The following is a 21,841-nucleotide window of genomic DNA, read 5'->3' on the forward strand; positions in this document are numbered from 1 at the left end:
TAATCCAATTCAGTCATTATCACATCGCTAGTAAACATATCATTATATAGCTGAAACAGTGTTTTCAGCTCTTTTTATTTCCACAATTCATTTCAACAAGAATTTAAGTACCTAATAACCAAATCTGATTATCTATGCAGTAACTCCATCAATTGTACCATAGTCAGCACTCACAATTGCCCCCAAAAGTAAATCTTTTCAGTTCAAATTACATGGACAGAACATAAGACATATCCTAAACTAAAAATGAATTGCTAACAGCTATTATTAACAATAACAATTGGTATTACTATAATTAACCAGCTACAAATAGGATGCTAAATACTTAACATTATGAGAGTTACTATTTATCTTCATGTTATAGATGAGGAAACCCAGGATCCTTACAGCCTGGAATCAGGACTTGAAATTTCTAGGTCCATTCCGACTCTAGAACATGAGTTCTTGAATAGCAAACACAGACATAGGATCCTATCTTTTGGAGGAAATCTTTGAAGTCCTTGAGATTTTATATCTGGATAGAAAGCACAGTCACAGCTAAGTGCCAGTGGCTCATGCTTGCAATCAGCTACTCAGGAGATTGAGATCTGAGGATGAAGGTTTGAAAAAATAAATCTGAAAGAGTCTCATCTCTAATTAATCACCAGCCTTGAGTGAAAAAGCCAAGCAAGAGCAAAAGGCCCTGAGTTCAAATCCCAGTACTGGCACAAAAAGTACAAAAGTGCAGTCATTTAGTCTGTCACCATTTAGTAACAATACAGTACACTACCATTTAGTTTAATTATATGAACTTGAGGTCAAGTTGTATGAAATTGCTTAGAGCTCAGTCTAATGTTTGCCTGATACTGGCCATCAATACATAGCTATCCTTTCCCTGATTTCCTGTCCTCTTCCTGTCTGATCTTCATTCTCTCCTTTGAGGAAAACTAACCATTGAAGCAAGACTGGTCATTGATCCAGCCACTAGTCAAATTCTAAGAATGTATACTTATATATGCAAATATTTTTCATTATTGAATCATGGTAAACATTCAATCTATGCATATGCAAATCAGTGCATTTCTTCTAACCAATGCCTAAGTAAAGATTCTGATTTCATTTTTTCAAAAGAGAAACTCCTCATGAGACTTCAGTCCTGTCTAATGTCTGTGGTACTGCCACTCAAGGTGACAGTGGTTACAAAGCCAGGTCCAGTCCCCTCCTGGCTATGTACCTATGAGTCTAGAAGCAAGAGAGAATGCACAAGTCAGTAGCCCAGAAGAGGGATGGGGAGTGAGACAGGAACAAGCTAATTATAGAGTACATGACTCTCTCTGGACACACCTGGCACCTTTGGGTACCCTATGTCTAAAGAATCTCCCACCAATGAACCTCCATCTCCCACGGCAGCAGTCAGATACTTCCTGAGTCATTTTGTTAACTGCAATGACTTGCTTGTCTCCATTTGCCTGTCCCTTTGTCATGTGACTTTGCTGCTCCTCTAGTCAGGAGGTGGAGTCTATAAACTCACCACTCAAGTCTGCCCATAAGCAATATCTGGGAACTTGGGATCCAAGGCCGCTTCCATGATCATCCTCTTGGAGGTTGGTACTGTCATGTGAGAACACTTTGTCTAGACTCCTTGAGGGTGAGGGACACATGTAGAAAGAGAAGCCCAATCAGAGACCAGCCCCAGTCATGTAAGCAAGGCCACACAGACCATCAGAACCCAGTGAGTGACTGGACCGTGCCAACACACCAGTGACTCCAGGTGAGAACAGTAAAAAACAAATAAATTAAATAAATTAAAATGCCAAATTAAGTCTCTGGCCACCCAACTGTTTATCATAGTATCAGGAGCTCACAAAATATAGTGTTGGTCCCTTAATGATGAGGCTATATGCTAAGAAATGCACCCAAGTCCACCAACACAAACCCAGATGGCAATTTGGTAATTATCCAATGCATCCTGCCAATGAATCAAGAGATACAGTAAACCTGAGCTATATAAGGTTGCCACTGATGAAACACAATATACCGTTTTATAGCAAGTTCTCTATATGGAAGGAGAAGGATCATACTCTAAAATAACAATGAAGAGTCTAACATAATAAATACACATGCTAGTAAAGACATTCTTTTATTAACATTACCAAGTGTTGTATAGTCTTACGTAATTATATGTGCTCCACTTTCCTATGGCAGCCAGTACAGTAGGTCTGTTGACACCAGCATCCCTACAAACACATAAGTAAGGTTGTGTGTTATGATACTATGGTGGCTATGACATCACTAGGTGTTGGAAATTCTTCAGCTCCCTTGTAATCTTATGGGACCATTCTTATATATGGGAGCTATCATCCACCAAGGAGCTGTCATTGACCAAAATACCATTATGCACCATGAAATTAATTGTTTTAACCTGTAAGTTATTACACAACAATAAATTACTTTCAAAACTTATTTTCCAACATTCTGGAAAGAACATTCTGGAAATAAAATGTGTGATCTAGGACCTACCTGTATGACATACCTTCAGGCTGGATCAGAAGTTAATATCTTAGGCAGGTATCTGTCAAGAGTAAGAAAACCATGTCTGGTTGCCAAGGGGCAATGGCAGAAGGTCATGAGGTCATCCCTAGAGCCCAAGTTCAATGGTAACCCTGTGGTCCTATGGAGGTGGCAGGGAATCTGCCAAGGAGCAGTTCTGTGGGTGACTTTGAGTATCATTTCTGGGTATGTAGCCTCCTCTCTTGGTTACTGGCTTCCCCTGCCTTGTTTGAGTTCCCTCAAAAGCAGAGACCACAGCAAGGCTACATATGTTGCATGTGGTTTGCTTGATGATTAGGGAATAAAGGAAAGGGGAGAGTAAGCTAAAGGAAAAAAAGAGGAGTCAATCAGCATGTGCAATTGGGGCTCAGTACTGCTTGAGACCCACAGAGGAATCCTGCAGAATGAAATGTAGTGTTCTCTCCAAAGGATAACTGACTGCTCATGAATCATCTCACTCCAGCCTCTATTTGTTGTGGTTTGCACTTGACAGCATTGACTGCCAAATACTTCCAGGCTGCCCTATGTAGGAGCTGAGAAAACTTCAGTTTCGGGAGAAAGCCTGAGTCAGAAAAGAGGATAGGGACAGTGGACAGTTGGAGTGGGTTGCAATCTGTTGCCATGGAACTGACAAAGACAACCACAGTTGAAATCAGAGGTGTCCGAAGAGATAGGAGATGAGCACAGAAAACATTTGCTGTGCTACCCAACATCCAGCTACATGCAAGCTAACATTAACAACTGACCCTCTAGGGAGAAAACAAAGCAGAGGCTCTAACTGTAGTGCTTGCCAATTTCCATGGGGTAAATACTCTCACCAAGGCTTGGTTCAAGTCACCAACATGACATCAACCAAGTCACCATGCTCCTGCAAATTAAACAATTGTCTATAAGGAGCTACTTTAAGCTGATTCCAGCCCTCTGCTACTATTCAGCCCTTGATAAATACCTATTACACTGAAAATAACTTAATATGCTCAACTAAAAATCTGAGCAATTAAAATCAATTGCAAGAAGAAAAATTATCCAAGATGGAAACTAAGATTTGGACAAAGACCAACAATCTGGCTTCACAGGCATGGAGATTTGCTTCTGGGTTACTTTTCCCTGTATCTCAGGGCATACATCCATAATTCCTAATCCTATAACTAGGGACTGGCCTTACAGGCTAGGGAGAAAATTGAGGGAAAGGGCTGAGTAAACAATCGCAGAAAAGTCTTCCAATGAGAAACTATTTTCAGTGTCAGGAAATTCTCCTTTGCCTGGAAACCAAATCTCCTGTGTCGCAGTTTAAACATTTCTCTACCAGTTTTCTTCCTAGTAGAAGCAGAACAATTATCCCAAACCTTCTATAAAGTAACCTTTCAGTTACTTGAAGGCTTTTCTTCTCCAGAGGAAATAGTCCAAGGTTGGCTTTTTGTCAGAAATTCAATTTTCTGATGTTTTAGCCTTCAGTAGGGCTTTTTTCTAACCTTGTCCACGTTCTACATGCCCCTATTAGCTGGAGAACCCATGCCTGGACCCAGGCTGCTTGCTGATTTCTGATTGCAGAGGAAAAAAAGAAGAAGAAAAAGAGCCTCTGTGGGGCAGTGAATCCCATGTGTATTTATAGGGTCCATAATGAGTCGTTTGCTCTCCACTCCAGCAAGCGTTAGAAGAAGACAAGGAGGTAATCAAAGGGACAGGAATGGTCACCTTTCTGATTGTGGCCATCTCCCATCACAGAACAAGCAGAGCCCCCTGAGCAAGAGGGACACAGCGTGACAGCAGGTCACTTCCTCATCTCTAGGAGACCTTGCTCTCCCTCCCCCCCACCAACAGATTCCACTTCAGTCAGGCACTGGGACATTCGAACTGTTTCCAGGTTCTGAAAGGCTCACCCAAGGAAGAAAACTGGGTATATCCTGAAGTGGATCTTAAGCTCAAGGACAGATGACAAAAATCTAAGCAGTTTTTCTCACTAATTCATAAATGTCCAAATTTAGACCCAAATGATTTTCTTATAAACCTAGGCTGGGCACCAGTGGCTCACACCTGTCATCCTAGCTACTCAGAAGGTTGATATATGAAGATTGCAATGCCAAGCCACCCTGAGCAGAAATGCTTAGGAGTCTCTTATTTCCAGTTAACTAGGAAAAAGCCAGAAGTGGAGGTGTGGCTCAATTAATAGAGCTCCAGCCTCGAGTATAAAAGCCAAGTGAAAGTGGAAGACACTGATTTCAAGCCCCAAGACTGGCACAATCAATTAGTCAGTCAATCAACAAACATTTGATAAATACATCTATCTGTGAAACATGAAATTAATTTTAACAAGGTATTTTATTTAACCCAACATATGTCATTTCAACCTACAATCAGTGTTTTTAAATTAGTAAGAAACCGTTCGTTCTTGTTCATGCTAAATCATCACCGTCTGGCATATATTTACTTACAACACATCTGAGTTCAGAGCAGGCATATTTCAACCACTAGCGGCCACTGTATTAGGTGGCAGAGGTTAACGACATGATACAGGGACCAGCCATGTGTGCATGGCCTGAGAACTTGTTACAAGTACAAAACCCCAGGTACCGCATCAGGACGTCTGAGTCAGAAACTCAGGGTGGAGTGCAGCCATTTGGTGATTTTATAAGCCCTCCAGGTGTCTTACCCACACTCCAGTTTGAAAACAAAAAAAAAACATTGGTCAAATCAGAACTGTTGAAACTGCTCTTACTTCCTGCCATCCCCAATGCGTAATGGGGATATGCATCTTTAAGACACTGACTCTTTTTGTTTTCCCATTATTCGGGGTGCTCTCGTTGTACATTTTGTTCCCTTGAGATCTGTTGGTGTTTTTACTTTTTGTGCCGACGAGATGAATTTTCCACTGGCAGGCTCCTCTTCAAATGATCCATCTCCCCTTCTTTCCCCCTTTGTGTAGATAAGTCCTTTCTTTTCTTCGCCCTCTACACTAGCCATGGCCATAGTTATCTTTTCTTCTCATATATATCTTGGGTGGCCAGATTTCTGAAAGTAAAAACACAGGGTATCTAGTTACAGTTGAATATCAGATGAACAATGAATAGTGTCTTAACATAAGTATGTCTTAGATATGACAAAGGGAAATACTTAATACTACAAAGTACTGGCAACTCTTGCAAGGAGTATACTTAGACTAAAAAATAATGGTTGTTTATTTGGAATTCCGACTCAACTGAGCACCTTGTATTTTATTTGATGAAACCCATCCCCCAAAGCCCTTCTAACTCTGAGTTCCTCCTCTAGTGGCCAGACCCTGAGGGTGTCCTGGGTCAGTGGAAGTGGGAACAACAGTAAAGCAACACTACTATGGGTTGTGGTCCATTCCCCAAAGTGACTAAAAAAAATTTTCTAGATAAAACCAGCTGCCCAAATGTTTTCCCTGAGTTTTCCAAGGATGGCATCGTTGGCTTCCAGTGAGTGCCAGCTGCCTCTCAGGATTAAGCTCTCAATTTAAAAAAAAAATCAAATCAAACAAAGAGAATACTGTCAGTCAATCAGAGCTACACAAATGCACCCACTTAGCTCCCAGCTCAAATTGGACCTCCAAATTTGAGCTATTGAAGAGGAAATTGGCCTCACTTGCTTCAAAACAGCCCCAAAGTAGAGAAATTAATACAGAAGACGCCAACTTATAATGAAATCTGGCAACAGCAGTGGGTTGTGTGGCATCATCCAATTACACAAACACAGATACTGCTCAGGGGGAGAAGCCAGTCTGGACAACGGGCAAAATTAAGACCCTACACAGTAATTACCAGTGGAGAAAGGATATGTGTTAGGATGTACAAAAATCACAGTTTGATGAATGCAAACACCCCAACAAATGCACAAGATATCTACTCCTTCATCGCTCCAAAAATAAATATACTCAATACACATCAGACCTCGAGCTCCTCCTATTGACAAAGTCCCTGAAAAGCCAGATCTTTCTTGGCTTATGTGTTGCCTGTTCTCCGAGCCCATTGTGGCCCATCTGCAAATTTACAATTTTCTTGATGACTTCATGTTTTCTCCACCTCTCAGGAGAACCTATAGAGCTAATATCCCAGGATGGAGCCAGAAACAACCTCCACAAAACCTCAATCCTGCCAGGAAATCGGAATGACACTAAGATCCTAGGAATGAGAGGGAACTTGAGGATGGTAAAGGAAAGTAGTGAAAGAAGCCAGGAACATAGTCAGAAAAATTCCAGGCACTTACCCAGTATATATCCATATGAACTGGACACTCAGTTGAAAGAGAAGTAAGCAAATGCTAACACTGGGCTCCAGGCTCTCCTGGGTTTGCAATCAGTATTTAGCTCTCATGTCTTTTCCATACTTGAGAGAGCTGCTTCTATTAGACTGTTAAGGAATGAAAAGGGATTTCACCTGCTCATTTTAGTTCATAGGTTTCATCATGGAGTTACCTTTAAGATGACTAGTGTAGATTTCAACCCAATTAACATAAAAGTAATCGCTTTGGCTATCTGAGTAGCGCCATGACAGTTGGCAAGAACAAGTGACTTACAAAGGGCAACAGTGAAGGAGGCAAGAAGACAGCATTGACCCATATTCTAAGAAAGATTGGTATGATGTGAAAAAAAACTGCTTGCTATAATATTTGAAAAACATTGTCGCAAGTTCTCAAAGAACCAAAATCACATATGATAGCCTCAAGAATCCTGTGTCCGAAGTGAGTTTCATTGTCCCTCAAAATGATGAAGTTGCATCTTGGAAACTCAAACTAATTACTGAATATGTTCAGGGTAAAAGAAAAATGCCTGACTAAATACCATGTCATAGATCTTACCCACTCCAAGATGTGTTCCATAGCCAACAAAATGGCAGACTATGATTGAAGCTCACATTGATGTCGATTCCTGGTGGTTATTGGTTTCATCTGTTCTATGTTAATCTTATTTCAAAGCTCAACAATCTACTACAAAAGACCTCTGAAGTTCATTAGCAATAGGTCTGCAAAATCTAGAAGATGATAGAAACCATAACCCACAAGGTACAGGAAAATGTGAGGAAAAAAATGTTAATACATCGATTCTACACAGCATTAGAAGAGATAGAAAAGATCTGCCAGTCTATTTATTCTCTTCATCATGTCTTTATTAGAAAACTGAAAATGCTGAAAAAGCCCATATGAAGAGGGAAAACTCTTGAGCTTCATGGGAAAGGTGGTAGTTCTGGCAAAGCCACTGGCGATTTTTTTTTAAAAGTTACCAAAGTCAAATTAGCTTCAGTGGATATGAACTACTGGCCCAGAAATCTGCGTAAAATTCTGATTTTTAATTATGACAAATTAAAAGTCCTATTGGAAAAGGAGATACATTTGATTTTATTTATGTGTTCTGTTAAAGGCAGAACAATGCATATTTTCAATGTATATTTTCAAAAATATACAATAATGTACATAAAAGAGTTAAATATCAGCTAGATTCTATGTGAAAATTTTATACTATACGTCATCTTACTTTCAGAGGCCAACTGAAAATAAAATAAAAAGATACAGCATGGATATGACTCTCGTATAGATGATGTAACAGGAAGGAAGAACACTGTTACTTTTATAAGCAAAGTATATTTTGAGCCAGGAAAACTTAGAAGACAAGCATAATTTCTCTTATAAAACTTCTTTCAGTTGGAAAAAATGATACCAAAATTTGAAAGAAGACCCTCTAGAAATGGATTAGATCAAGAAGAGATAAATTGTGTCAGCTAGGGAAGTAATAGTGCTTACGGAGTTAATCGGTGGCTTCTCACCAGTTAACTGAAAGAAGAGATTTGTGAGCCATGAAATGGAGAAAACTGTTGGGACAGGACGCCCAGTTGAATGAAGGAGTCTGGAAAGCTAAGGAGGGAAACTGGAGAGAAATTTCCATGATGAAATGCCAAGGTGAGGGTGGTGTTTCCTAACAGTCATAAATATTATCTGTAGTTTGCAATGTGATCCTAAACCTTTGGTAACAATCTGCTATATACAAGAGTTAGAAGAATCTTTTGGGAAATAGTGAGGGATGCCTACAAGGGTCAAGATGAAGTGAGACAGAAAAAAAAAAATAGATAAAGGCAATAAGGCATGCATCCGAAAAATAATTTAGCATGGAAGAGAAAATCAGAATGAGAACTCAGGTCTTTCTGTTTTAGGTAAAAGTCACTCCCAACACTAGAGAAATATCATTTATACTTCCAGGATTGAAATTAATAAAGGGAAGAAGAAAAAGAACAAGGTTTAAAAAAAAGAAAGACATGTAAATTTGATAAATAAAATTTTACCTTGCATTAGTTTTTACACAAAGAATGTACACTGTTTAGACAACATGGATTTATCCATAAATTTATAATTAATTTATCCATAAATTTGTTATTTCTTTTTATGTTTCCCTCTTTATCAATACTAGTTATTATTAGTATCAATACAAATAATTACAATGATTGCAATAATCATTACAATAATTATTGCTATTATTAGAATTGATTAGTAGTAGTAGAATCAATATTAATAATTACTAGTCTTGATAAAGAGGTAAAAGCAAAATAAAGCAGGCGATGTGAACACAAATAAACTTAGTTACAGTACACAGAAACAGTACGCTTTAAACAAGGTGAGAAGGAAGCCATCAGCCAGATACGGTGGCACATATTTAAATCCCAGAAGGTGGGAAAATGAGGCAGAAGAATTAAGAGTTCGTGACTACCCTGGGTTACATAAAGAGTTCAAGGTCAGCCTAGCAAACCTTTGCTCAAAAACAAGAAGGAGCTATATAACTTGAGGAAGGGAAAGGAGGAGGAAAATAGAGGAGAAGAAAGGAAGGGGTGACATTAACCAAAAAGCATTATACTCATAATCTGACTTATGGAATTGAAATCCCTTTGTTCAACTATGTAATAAAAATAATGATAGCAATAAATACATAAATAAATAAAATAAGAAAGAGGAGATTCTCAAGTCACAGTTCCCAACCTGAGGATTTCCAATACAAGTGACTTTGACCATTAGATAAATAACATTCCTTAAGCACTTCCTCACTTATTAAAAAAAAGGGGAAGGGATAACAAACTGGGCAATCCTAGCAATGATAGATCTGAGGATCATGATACAAAGTCAGCCAGAAAAGTCTGAGGCTCATCTCCAATTAACCAACAAAAGCCAGAACTAGAGGTGTAGCTTAAGTGGCTAAGTGCCATCTTTGAGCAAAAAAGCAAAGTCAAAGTTCAAGGCCCTGAGTTCAAGCATCAGAAACAGCACAAAATAAAGAGAGTAATAATAATACTTACAGAACTGTTGTAGAGAGAACTGAAAAAATAAAGTGTGCCTACATAGACCAGTGGGGTGGGATGGAATATGATAGGTCAGGACAGGACAGGACAGGATAAGATATGCAGAAATAAACCTACACAGCTACAGCCATCTGATGTTGGAGAAAAGACCACCTTTTCCACAAACAATGATGGGGAAACATGATATCCTCATGTAGAAGACTGAAATTAGATCTCTATCTCTCGAACTACACAGAAATCAATTCAAAATGGATCAAAGATACAAGTGTAAGACTTGCAATTTTGAAACTATACTTGGAGAGATACTTAAAGAGATAGGTAGAGGTAATTACTTTCTAAATAGAACTCTAATTGCTCAGAACAATAATGGACAAATGGGATTGCATCAAATTAAAAATCTTCTATATATCAAAGGAAAGAATTTGCAGAATCAAGATAACCCCCCCAAAAAAGAGGAGAAAATCTTTGCAAGATATTTATTGGACAAAAGGATTAGTATCCAAAGAGCTCAAAAATTTTAACATGAAAAGAAAAAAATAATAAATTAATGGGCAAACGAGAGTAACAGACAGTTCTCAAAAGAAGTAGAAATTGCTAATAAATACATGCAATGTTTTAACATCCTTAGCCATAAAGGAAATACAAATCAAAACATCATTGACCCTGTATACATCATCTCTATAATAACAACATTTTTTTTAATCATTGAGATTCCATCTCATCCCAGTCAGAATAGCTATCATCAGGAAAATAAACACCAACAAATGCCAAGGGATGCAGATAAGAATGTAAACTACAGCAGCCATTATGGAAATCAATATAGAGATTCCTTAAAAATCTAAAGATAGAATTGCCATTTGGTCCTGCTATGCCCCTCCTGGGTATGTATCCAAAGAAATGCAAGTAAACATATAGATGAGATATCTGCACAACTATGTTTATACCAGCACTGCTCGCAAGAGTCAAAATATCATTTCAGCCTTGGTGCCCAGCAACTGATTCCTGGATAAAGAGTATCATTCGGTCATAAAAGAAAAGATGCAATGATGTCATTTGCAAGCAAATAGATAGAAGTGAAGATCATTGTGTTAAAATAAGCAAGACTGAGAAAGACAAATACCATATGATCTCTGTCATAGCTGGAACCTAGTCCTAAAGACAAGTGATAGGACAGGTGTAGTACTCAGCCCTATAATCCAAGCTACTTGGGAGACAGACCTTGGAGGATCACAGTTTGAGGATAACCCGAGGGAAAATGTTCACAGGACTCCATCTCAATCAGTGGCTGAGTATGGCAATGAGGACTTCTCCAACCACCAAAGAAGCACAATGGCTAGGCACCGTGCCATACACCTGTTGTCCCAGCAACAAAGGAAACAGCACCAACCCGGCCTAAACATCAAGACCTTATCTCAAAAATAACCTACACAAAAAGGGCTGACAAAGTATCTCAGGTGATCGAGCATTGACCCTGACTCACAGGTGTGAGGCCCTGAATTCAAACTCTAATATCACACACACACACACACACACACACACACACACACACAAATGTAAAATAGATTTGTCTGGGATGAGAACCAGCAGGGAGAGAGGGAAAGGGTGTAAAAAGAAAAAGTATAAAGCAGTAGACATATTCAAAGTACTTTATATATGTGGATGAAAATAGGACAGTAAAACTTGTTAAAATTGTTTTAATCAGGTGGATTGGAAGGAAGGGAATATCAGAGGGGGTAAACATGATTCAGAGACAGATACGCACATATGGAAATACTAAAACCCCTTTGTAGAATTATGCTAAAGACAAAAATACACAAAGTATATCTGTTACACTTCCTTTTCTGGTAGGCAATGACAAACTGGCTCATTTGGACAAACATTTGTACTAAGTAAGGCAAATTAGAAAGGCTCAACAAAAATTTTTTTTTATTTTTAAAAAAATCTTGAGGCGGGCACCAGTAGCTCACACTTGTAATCCTAGCTACTCAGGAAACTGAGATCTTACGATTATGGTTCAAAGCCAGACTAGGCAGGAATATCTCCAATTAACTACCAAAAAAAAAAAAAAAACCACCAGAAATGCAGCTGTTGCTCAAATGATAGAGCACCAGCCTTGAGTGAAATAGCTAAGCAACAACTCTCTCCCAGACCCTAAATTCAAGCTCTAGTACTGGCACTAAGGAGGAAAAAAAGAAAAGTATGGCAACAATGGAGACTATTTGACAGAGAAAGATCTAGAAAAGAAGGAAAAACTGGCTACCCTGGCATATTATGACCATTTCTTCCTTTGAGTCAATTACTACTTCATAAAGTAAAACCTTGGTAGTTGGACAAGATGAACACGAGGAATTCGAAATCTCATTGGTTGGAGGGTATACGGATTGACTTCAAAGCCTGTGCTGCGATTTAATCTATGACTATTGGTTCTTATGCTAAAAGCTTGGTCCCCAGTGTGGCAGTGTTGAGGTGACAGAACATTGAAGAAGTGGAGCCTGGCAGAAGGTAATTTAGTCAGGAAGATCCACCTCTTGACTGGATGCTATTTTACAAAGAGGAGGATTTAGAGAAATGGATTTGTTCCTCCAAGAATGAGTTCATGAGAGAAAGAGGTTGGTCCCTGCTTGTCTCACCACAGGACCTATTCTGCAGACACACCCACCACTGGAATGTCTACCACAGGGCCTTCACCAGAGCTAAGCAAGCAGACTCCTAAAACCATAAACTAAACAAATCGCTTTTCTCTATAAAGTTCCCAGCCTCCAATATTTTGTCATAGCAACACAAATGGTCTAAAATAGCGCACTAACATAGAGGAGCTCTGGCAAATACAAAGAATAAATCAGAAAATAAGCTATCCTTCACAAAAAGAGGAAGTCCAAATCAAAATTCAATCCCTGATCGGATTCAAGTTAATTGTCCTTAGTGCAATTACTGTGCAAAGAAAAAGCCAGAATTTTCTGTACTAAGTATGACCCAGGGCTTTGAGTTGTCTTTACAATTGTTCACACAGAATGCCCAACATGTAATCAAAATAATCATGCAAGCCAAAAGATAAGAAATGCTGGTGATAAGAAACCAACAATAAAAACAAACTTACAGAAAATCCAAACACTGAAGTTATCAAACCTGGGTTTTAAAACTATAGCAAACAATATGCCAAAATTACTCCTGGAGAAGTTGATCAGAGAATTAAAACTATATAAGAAAAAAAAATTAGACAGGTATAGTGGAACTTGGGAGCAGAGATAGGAGCAATTTGAGTTTAAGGCCAACCTGAGCTATATAAGGAGACTTTATTAAGAAACTAAGAGAGACAGGGAGGAAAGGAAGGAGGGGAGAGACCAGGAATGGAGAAGGGAAAAGGGGGAGTAGAAGAGGAAGAAGAAACAGAGGGAGAGATGGAAAATGAGAAGAGAAAGAGGAAAGGAAAGGAAGGGAGAAAGGAGGGGAAGGACAGAAGGAAATTAGTGGAAATTCTAGAACGAAAACCACAACTGCAGAAACTAACACTAAATGGATTGGGTTAACAGTGTATAAGATGCAGCTGGGAATTGGTGACCTGAAAGGCAAGGTCAGACAAATGAAAATGAAAATGCTGGAAGATGAAAAATATAAGAGCAAAGGGTAAGAGACATAAAGGACACAACCAAAAGATTTAATAAATGTATTGTTATAGTTGGAGGAAAGGACAAAGAATTGGGCAGAAGCAATATTTGAGGAGATAATGGCAATGACATAAAATGCATGAAAGGAATCAAGCCACAGATTCTGTGACCTCAAGAGAATTCATTTTAAAAGAAAATCTAGGCACATCATAGGAAAAAAAAAAAACATGGTTAAAACTCAAAGGCAAACAGAGCCCAGTGCATAAGTATTTTTCACTAGCTTAAAAAATAATGATCTGCAGCTCTGATAGTATGGACAAGAAGTATTCTAACTCTCCACACAGAAGGAAGTTGACACTAACCAGTGATCGAAAAATAGAGAAGATAGAGAGATACAGGATGCAGCCCACCCAAGGACAAAGTATGGAAGACACCAGGACTGTCAACATGCCTTCATCATTTCATCTCAATTCTATGAACACCCACCCTCAGATAAACCCAGACTTACATGCCAATACAACAAATGTGCATGGAGTACTGACTATTAGCAATACCATCCAAAAGTGTTTCCTGGATTTGTATTTTTTTTTTATTCAACTGTTTCTACCAAGATTATAAAACTTGAGTTTGTTTGGCATTTTTCATTCAACCTTAAAATGACCTTGGGAGACACATGAAAGTCTTGTAATTGTTTACATTTTCCAGTCAAGAGGTCTTGTCCAATAAACAAGCCAGCAAATAATAGAGTCAGTTCTTTTAGACACAAGATAACCCTATTTTTCATGTGAGTAAAAGGAAAGTGTGTGTGTGTGCATGTGCGTGCGTGTGTGTGTTAAAGTGCTAGCTTTACATAAAGTTCCTCCAGAGTACTAAGCAACATACCAATGTTCTCCACTTGATTAAATAATGTCCTGATTTTTACAACTAAAGCCATATGCTCTCATTTGGGAGAAAGTAGGACTCTGGTGTGACAATGACCTAATTCTGAAACCTGGGGACCTGGGGCTTCAAAAGGGGCTCCCAAGATGAAGCCACAGCTTGTACTATAAGACTTAAAAAGATCTAGATGGGGGAAGGGTGATGTAAGGGGGGTGAGTCCTATTCCCGATACCAGGCTTTCCAGTGAGCAGAATCTAATTAATGAGGATTTCAACTCCTTTTGGGTTCCCAAGAGTATAGTGCTATAAATTTCTGCTGGACACTTTGAGCCAATATTAGGCCTTGTTGTCCCCCATTAAAATAGAGTATGTGACTTAGTAAACAAGAATAGATGCACAAACATGGTCATCTTCATATTAGAATATAAAGTCTTGTGAGAAGAAACATAGTCTTAGTAGAGATGACTGCATCTGATGATATACCTCCTTCCTGGTATTTCTGAGGATACAGAGAGGAGTCTGATAAGATATCTATTACAATCAATTCCATGCATCTTGAGGAGAAAAAGAAAAAAAAGAAACAAAGGGAGAGTTCCTATCCTTTCGGGTCAAAGTGGGAAAACAAGAAATAAAGATTTGAAGAGTTAATTAAGTAACAGTGTAGGGTTAACTAATAAAACCATAACAAAAAGCAAGACATGAAGCAATGCATTTTTAATTTACAGATGGATTGCATAGCCAATACCTCAAGAGAATGTAGAGATTGCTTCAAGCTGCGGTGGAAATGAAAACTTTCATGAAGGAGGTAGAACTCAAACTGGGCCTTAAAATTTGCATCTGATTTGGATGATCATCAGAGCTTACAATATGCCCAGCATCGTACACTCTGCTTCCAATATAGTATCCAATAAATAGTCATAAAAATCCTGACAGGATTGATGCTAGTGTATGTATTCTGCCAAAGAAACTGAGGCTTGTTACTCTTATGTCGTGGTGTTCAGGGCTATCCTCCAAACCCAAGTCAAACTAAGAAACTCTCATCTCCACACCATCTTGCATGACTACCTGGTACCCTATAATGGATGAAGTAAAACTGTACAATGACTGGGTGTACTAAATACTATTGGTAATGGATGAGAGGTCAGTTAGAGCCCTGAAGATCAGAATTTCTGGAGAAGGGAGTGACACCACTGCACAGGTAAACGAAGCAAGTCTTTTCCATATCCACCAAACTGTAAGCAGTAGGTCTCATTCTGGGCCTTAATTATGAAGGGTTTAACCATACAATTTCCTATTCTTCGTGTGATTTATCAACACTGAATTTCTATTTAAGAGAAAGGTCAGAATTCTGAAGAACTTTCCATTCTGAGCCCCGGATAACTTCCATGCGATTTTTGTAAGTCAGCATATCAAATTCAAGAGATCCTTCCCCCCTTGATTATATATGATGTTAATTAATTGACCAGTGCAATCCCCAGCAGTTTCTCCCTCCTTCCTCCTCCACTTAGTGCTAACTCCAGGGACACGAGTTTCACTCCAAGGAGAATCAGGGCCATTCTGGCAGGAAGTAGCTGCTTATCAGCCCTGGCTCTAAGGTTGTGGAGGAGAGAGCTGGCTTCTACATTGTGGGAAAGAATGACAGTAAACACCCTCCCCACAGTCCCTACCCACCCTCCCTGTGGCTCAGAGGCAGAGAGGTGTCCAGCAGACCTGGACTTTTAAATAACAATTTAAGAGCAGAAAAAGATGAGGGAGAAAAGCAACCCTGAATTACCTGCAGAGGAGAAAGAAGAGCCAAAGATAGAAGAAAAAGGAAGAAAAATCACAGCCAGACTGGGTCTGGATAAGAGTCTCAGCTTTTATTCCTCCTCTTTGTTCTTTACTCAGTTGAAAATTAAGGGACCCTAAGTCCTACAATATCATGGTAAACAGACAGCATTCCTTATCTGCAAGCACTCCTGCAGCTGGGGGGGATGGGGGTAAGGAGGGTGGGAAAAATAATCACCAAGGCCTTCAAGACGAGTCAGCTCTCTAGAAACCCCCACTCATGTTCCCACTCCTGTTTATCACCCTGCCTCAACCCCCTACCCACACAGCGAGGCAGTTGTGTTTTCCCACGTCTATTTTCCAGAGCTGGCAAAGGCCTGTGCTCTTAGTTTCTCAATAGTCAGACAGAAGCGCCCCAGAATGGGCTTGCCTCAACACTGGCCAGGTACTAAAGGTACTTAAAGAACCACTCCGTGGTTCTTTGGAGATATGACAATGAACTTGCTAAAGGGCTACCTCTCCTTGAGTTCAGAAAAAGCTTAGTATTCTGAAATTATGTCAGTAATACATGGAGGCAATGCAAGGGAAAGGAGCGCCTTCCTTCTATTCCTCAAAACACACCATAGCTGTACACCACCCTAAAGCTGGCCTTGAGGGCAAACCAGTTTTAATTACTTTAAAGCATTCTGGAAGCAAAAGAAGCATTTGCACAATTATCTACAGCTTTGCATTATAACTAATTAGTACAATCATTGAAAATAATATTTCTGGAAAATTGTATTTCAAAATTTGTCTACTATATCATATTTTTTGGCTCGAGAGTACCTGAGATGAGAATTAAATCAGACCTGTGCCAGGCAGAGTCAACAAGATAGCGGTATGTAAAAGCACAGAACCATTTGTAAAGACAGAAAAGAACAACTATCAAGCCAGCTTCTGTATTAAAAATAAGTAATAAGTACCAAAAGTTGTATAAACCATTACCATTTATTACCTAATTAACACAATACAAAACAATCATACTATGTATTATTGCTGGATTAAATTTTAACATTTATTTATTATAACCCTAGAATGTTTATGTACATGTAATGGGACAGAATTACTACAAATATCCTAAACTCTTCCTTTCCCCTTACCACAAGAACAAATTTTAACTTCCCTGACTCAGTTTCTCCCCATCCTTTCCTTTTAGAGAAGGCTTTTGTTAGGTTTGTTCTTTAAAGAGAAGCAAAATTGGGTAGAGGAATAGAAAAATAACAAAGGACAGAAGAAACAAATACAATTGCCTCAAGGCTAGCTCTGAGACGAGTGGTCTTTCAGAAACTGTAAACTACTCTAGAGAACCCAAGGACAGAATTAATCAAATAGAAAGGCAAATGTGTACAAGTGTTATTGTGAGTTTTGTACCCATAATTTTTAAAAACTAGAAATATTGTAAAACTGATTTTTGGCTCCAGGACTATTTCTTTCACTACAACATAAAGACTGGACCATATTATATGGTCATAGCTTCAGTGAGGTTACATATGCTAATCCTTCCTAGTTTGTACCTAAAACTTCAAAAGCAACTGGAAGAGATACTGGAAAACGTTTTTAAATGGAAAAGAAATGGCTCTATAGCTGCCACATCTACCCTTTCTGATATTCTCTGAATATATATTGAATTGAGAGTTACATTTACATATACAACCCATGTAGTCCACTTTCCATCACTGTGACAAAATAACTGAGTCAAGTAACTTTAAAAGAAGAAAGAAGCTAGGTACCCGTTGCAAATATTTGTAACTCTAGCTACTCAGGAGACTGAGATCTGAATCAGGAAGACCCATGAGACCCTTATCTTCAATCAATCACCTAAAAGGCCAAAGTGATATTGTGGCTCAAGTGGTAGTGTGCTGACCTTGAGCAAAACAAAACAAAAATACTCACGGAGAGTGTCCAGGCCCTGAGTTCAAGCCCCACTGACTAGCACACACAAGAAGAAAGAAGGAGGATGAAATGAAGGAGAGGGAGGAAATGGGGAAGGGAAAGGGAGAGGAAGGAATGACAGGGAGGGGAGAGGGAGGGAGGAAGAGGAGGAGGAGGGAGAAGAAGAGAAGGAGGGAGAAGTGGAGAAAAAGGAGGAGCACAGGAGGAGGAAGAGAACAGGAGGAGGAAGAGAGAGGAGGAGGAGGAGGAGGAGGAGGAGGAGGAGGAGGAGGAGGAGGAGGAGGAGGAGGAGGAGGAGGAGGAGGAGGAGGAGGAGGAGGAGGAGGAGGAAAGGCAAGGTTATTTTGGATTAGGTTTCACATCGTGCTATTGGTCCTTGGTTGCTTTTCTGTTGCTTTAGGCCTGTGGCAGCACAGCATATCATGGCAGCACAGCATATCATGGCAGCAGTGTAGTTAAAGGAAGCAGCTCACTTTGTAGCAACCAGGAAGCAGTGAAAGACGAGCACTGGCCAGGCTCCCCATATCCCCTTTAAGGGCATTCCCCCTATCACCTAACCTCCTCTACCAAGGCCCCATCTCTTGAAGTTCCTTCTATCTCTGACTAGTGCCATGAGATAGGGACCAAATCTTCAACACACAGTTCCTTGGGAGACATTTCCAATCCAAATTGCAGCAGTAAGGAAGTTTATTGTAAGGTATCTGCGAGAACTCAGTCAGAAGAAGCAGAGAAGCCACATTTTGAGAAGTCGAATTGAAAGTCTTTATTGGAAAGACGGTGGCTGCAGGTGGACTCCTGTCACAAAGACCTGCAGCCCTTCAAATACACTTAACACTGTTTGAAAACGGAGCCATGACAGTAGCTTAAAGCAAAGAAAGAGCAGAAGAACAATACCAACAAACCAAATCAACTCCAATGGAGAGCTGAAGTGGAACGCCATGGTGACCCAAGGCAAGAGAGGAGACACAGGACATGAGGCATGGCATAATGGCACCTGAGCTGATCTGGTGTCAGGGGTGGGGGGCAGGGTCACAGGAAACTCCGAGTCTCACAGTTCAAAGAACAGGACTGACAGGCCCAGTAACCAATCATCCAAGTCCGTACCCCTGCCTCTCATAATTCAGGCATGCCCATCACCTGGGAGGTGGGACTTCATCTTCCTCCACCATGAAGACAAGATAGCACCAGTTAAACCCAGCAATGGCCAAGATGGCACCAGTTAGAGGCAGTATCCTCACTTCAAGTTATTCCATAAGAACCAATTAGGAAAACAGCAATAGATCTGGGTTTTTAGCTTTCATCCATCCCAAAGTGTCTGTGAAGATTAAATAAAATAATGCAGAGTCCTTACAAGCAAAGCACTGAATGAATATGACATCCCTAGCAATTGATTTTGCCATGGACTCTTTCCATCCTGATTCAGAATTCTATCAGAACTTCAAGAAAGCAGAAGTAGATGTATTTTGCCAAGGAAACATGCAAGGCCACCTTGCTTTTTAAACCTCAAACAAAAATCCCATGTACTGAAATGTTAGAGACTCATTCCCTGGGATGTAACATGGTTGCTTCTTGCTTGTGCTATAAGGTAAGAAAACAGAGAAGCCACATTTTGAGAGGTCAAATCTTGGAGTCTTTATTAAAAGGCCAGCGACTGCAGGGTGAACTCCTGCTCAAAGACCAGCAACCAGCAAATACACTTAACATTGTTAGGAAACTGCACCATGAAGGCCAGAGAAGAATGAAAGAACAAAATCAATACCAAAAAAACCAATTCAGCTCCAGTAGAAAGCTAAAGTAGGACACCATGGTGACTGGAGAACATCCAGGAGACAGGAGACAGGACACGAACACAGAGACAGATGGCATTGGCGTAATGGCACCTAAGCTGGTCCGGGACTAAATAGGGTCAGGTCAGGAGGCAGGGTCACAGGAAACTCCCAGTCTCAGGCACTGGATTGACAGGTTTAGTAACCTATTATCCAAGTCCCCACCCCTTCCTCCAGGGATTCAGGCACTCCCATCACCTGGGAGATGGGGGCTTCACCTTTCCCCACCATGAAGACCAGATGCCAGACCCTACCATCCACCATATGGTCAAGAATGCACAGGCCAGACCCAGTCTCCTCCCTTCACTCAGAAGATTCCTATTAGTGATCAACTCACAGACTGCCACATCTCCTCTTCTATGGCCATACTTCTTTCCATCCTATACAGAGCTGAATGTATTTTTCTCACTAAACCTCCCCGAATGCCAACTACACTAATTCGAATGTCAATTGAGATCGACCCTCATTAGAGGTTGAGGATTCCAGAGGGAGTCAATTCACAGCTCTACCAACACCTTAAAACTTGAGGTCACCTGGGCACCTGTACTCAGAATCTCACTGCCTCCGTACAGGGCTGTGGTCTCATTATTATTCTCTCTTCCCCCATGAACTTTTCTGAGTCCCCTCACTTTCATTATGCAAAGTACCTCTAATCTCTTTTGTCTCATCTTTCCAAATAATCTTCTAAAGTGGGGGGGGGGGGGTTGCACGCGAGGGGAGGAGTCCCACGCTACCTAAGCCATTGGGACCATTTCCTAAACAAAGAGCTAACTCCCCTAATGTGTATGTTCCACTCTCTTGTTCGTCAACTCAGATGTCCCTCCCTTCTTGTTTTCAATGGAAATCTTCTATCCTGCCCCATGCACATATACTGGTAAAAGACAGAAAGGGGTTTGAGATTTTTCTTGAATTATCTGGACTCCTCCTTCTAACCTAGTGCTTGACTTTACATGGTTGGGGAGACCTGGAGTGAGCTTTCAGCTTTCCTGCTGTTTGCCATGTCTGTGTAATGAGAAAACAGCTGATCCCTGGCTTGGAAAAAAAAATCCAGCAAAATAGCCAACAGCTTAAATGTGCAAATTGAAGTTATTACACTAGTCTAAATTGGGTCAATGACCAATTAAGTGGCTCTAGAGAGACACACTCCATGCCCACACTCAACTCAGAAACCAATTGAGAGGCAGTAAGGGTGAACCAGCCACAAGAAAACCCCGGCTTCACCTGCTCCTTGAAAATTAATTGTAAGAATTCAAACATGGGTGGTTAGTTTAGACCCTGATTACAGGGATTGGAATATGGGAGTTGAGTGACAGCAGATCCAAAGTGAAATGTGAGCACTGCCTCTCCCTAGCATGAAGACTGAGCACTGCATTTGAAAACTGCTTTTCCGGAGCAAGATAAAAGACAGGTAGGTGTATGCCTAGATGGGTGGATGGACGGACGGACGGACGGATGGCTGGCTGGCTGGATGGACTTATCAGACATCTGAAATAGTTTAGTGTTATCGTAGAGTGCCTGCTTTTTCTTCTACTGCCAGAATAGACACTCGTGTTACATTTTTCTGGAAATGCAGACATCTGTGCTTTTCCAAAGAGCTGCTACTAAAGGAAGATCTGTGGTTGCCTATGAACAAGGCAAAAAGAACAGCAAACCAGCCCTCTGCACAATTCTCCTGCTAGTTCCTCCACTCCCCCATCCTTGGAGGACTCCCTCCTTCCATATTCCAGATTTGCCATCCATCATTTCTCACCCTGTCCTTTTTTTTTTTTTATCCTAAAGTGGTACTTGTTAAAGTCTCTGTGACCACTCCAGCAATTTCCTTTGAGGATGATAACACTGCAGCCGAAGCTTCATTATTATGCTAATCGAGCTTGGTCTGAGCTGCTTTCATAACTGCCACATTAAAGCATCCCACGGAGGAGAGGCCTCCAGAGCCATTTGCATTGTGCTGTATGAATATTAATGAGGAAGGAAGATAAGGAGGAGTTGTTTTTGAACCTGGCCATGGG

Source organism: Perognathus longimembris, chromosome 4, assembly GCF_023159225.1.
Source record: "Perognathus longimembris pacificus isolate PPM17 chromosome 4, ASM2315922v1, whole genome shotgun sequence".
NCBI classification, from domain to species: domain Eukaryota; kingdom Metazoa; phylum Chordata; class Mammalia; order Rodentia; family Heteromyidae; genus Perognathus; species Perognathus longimembris.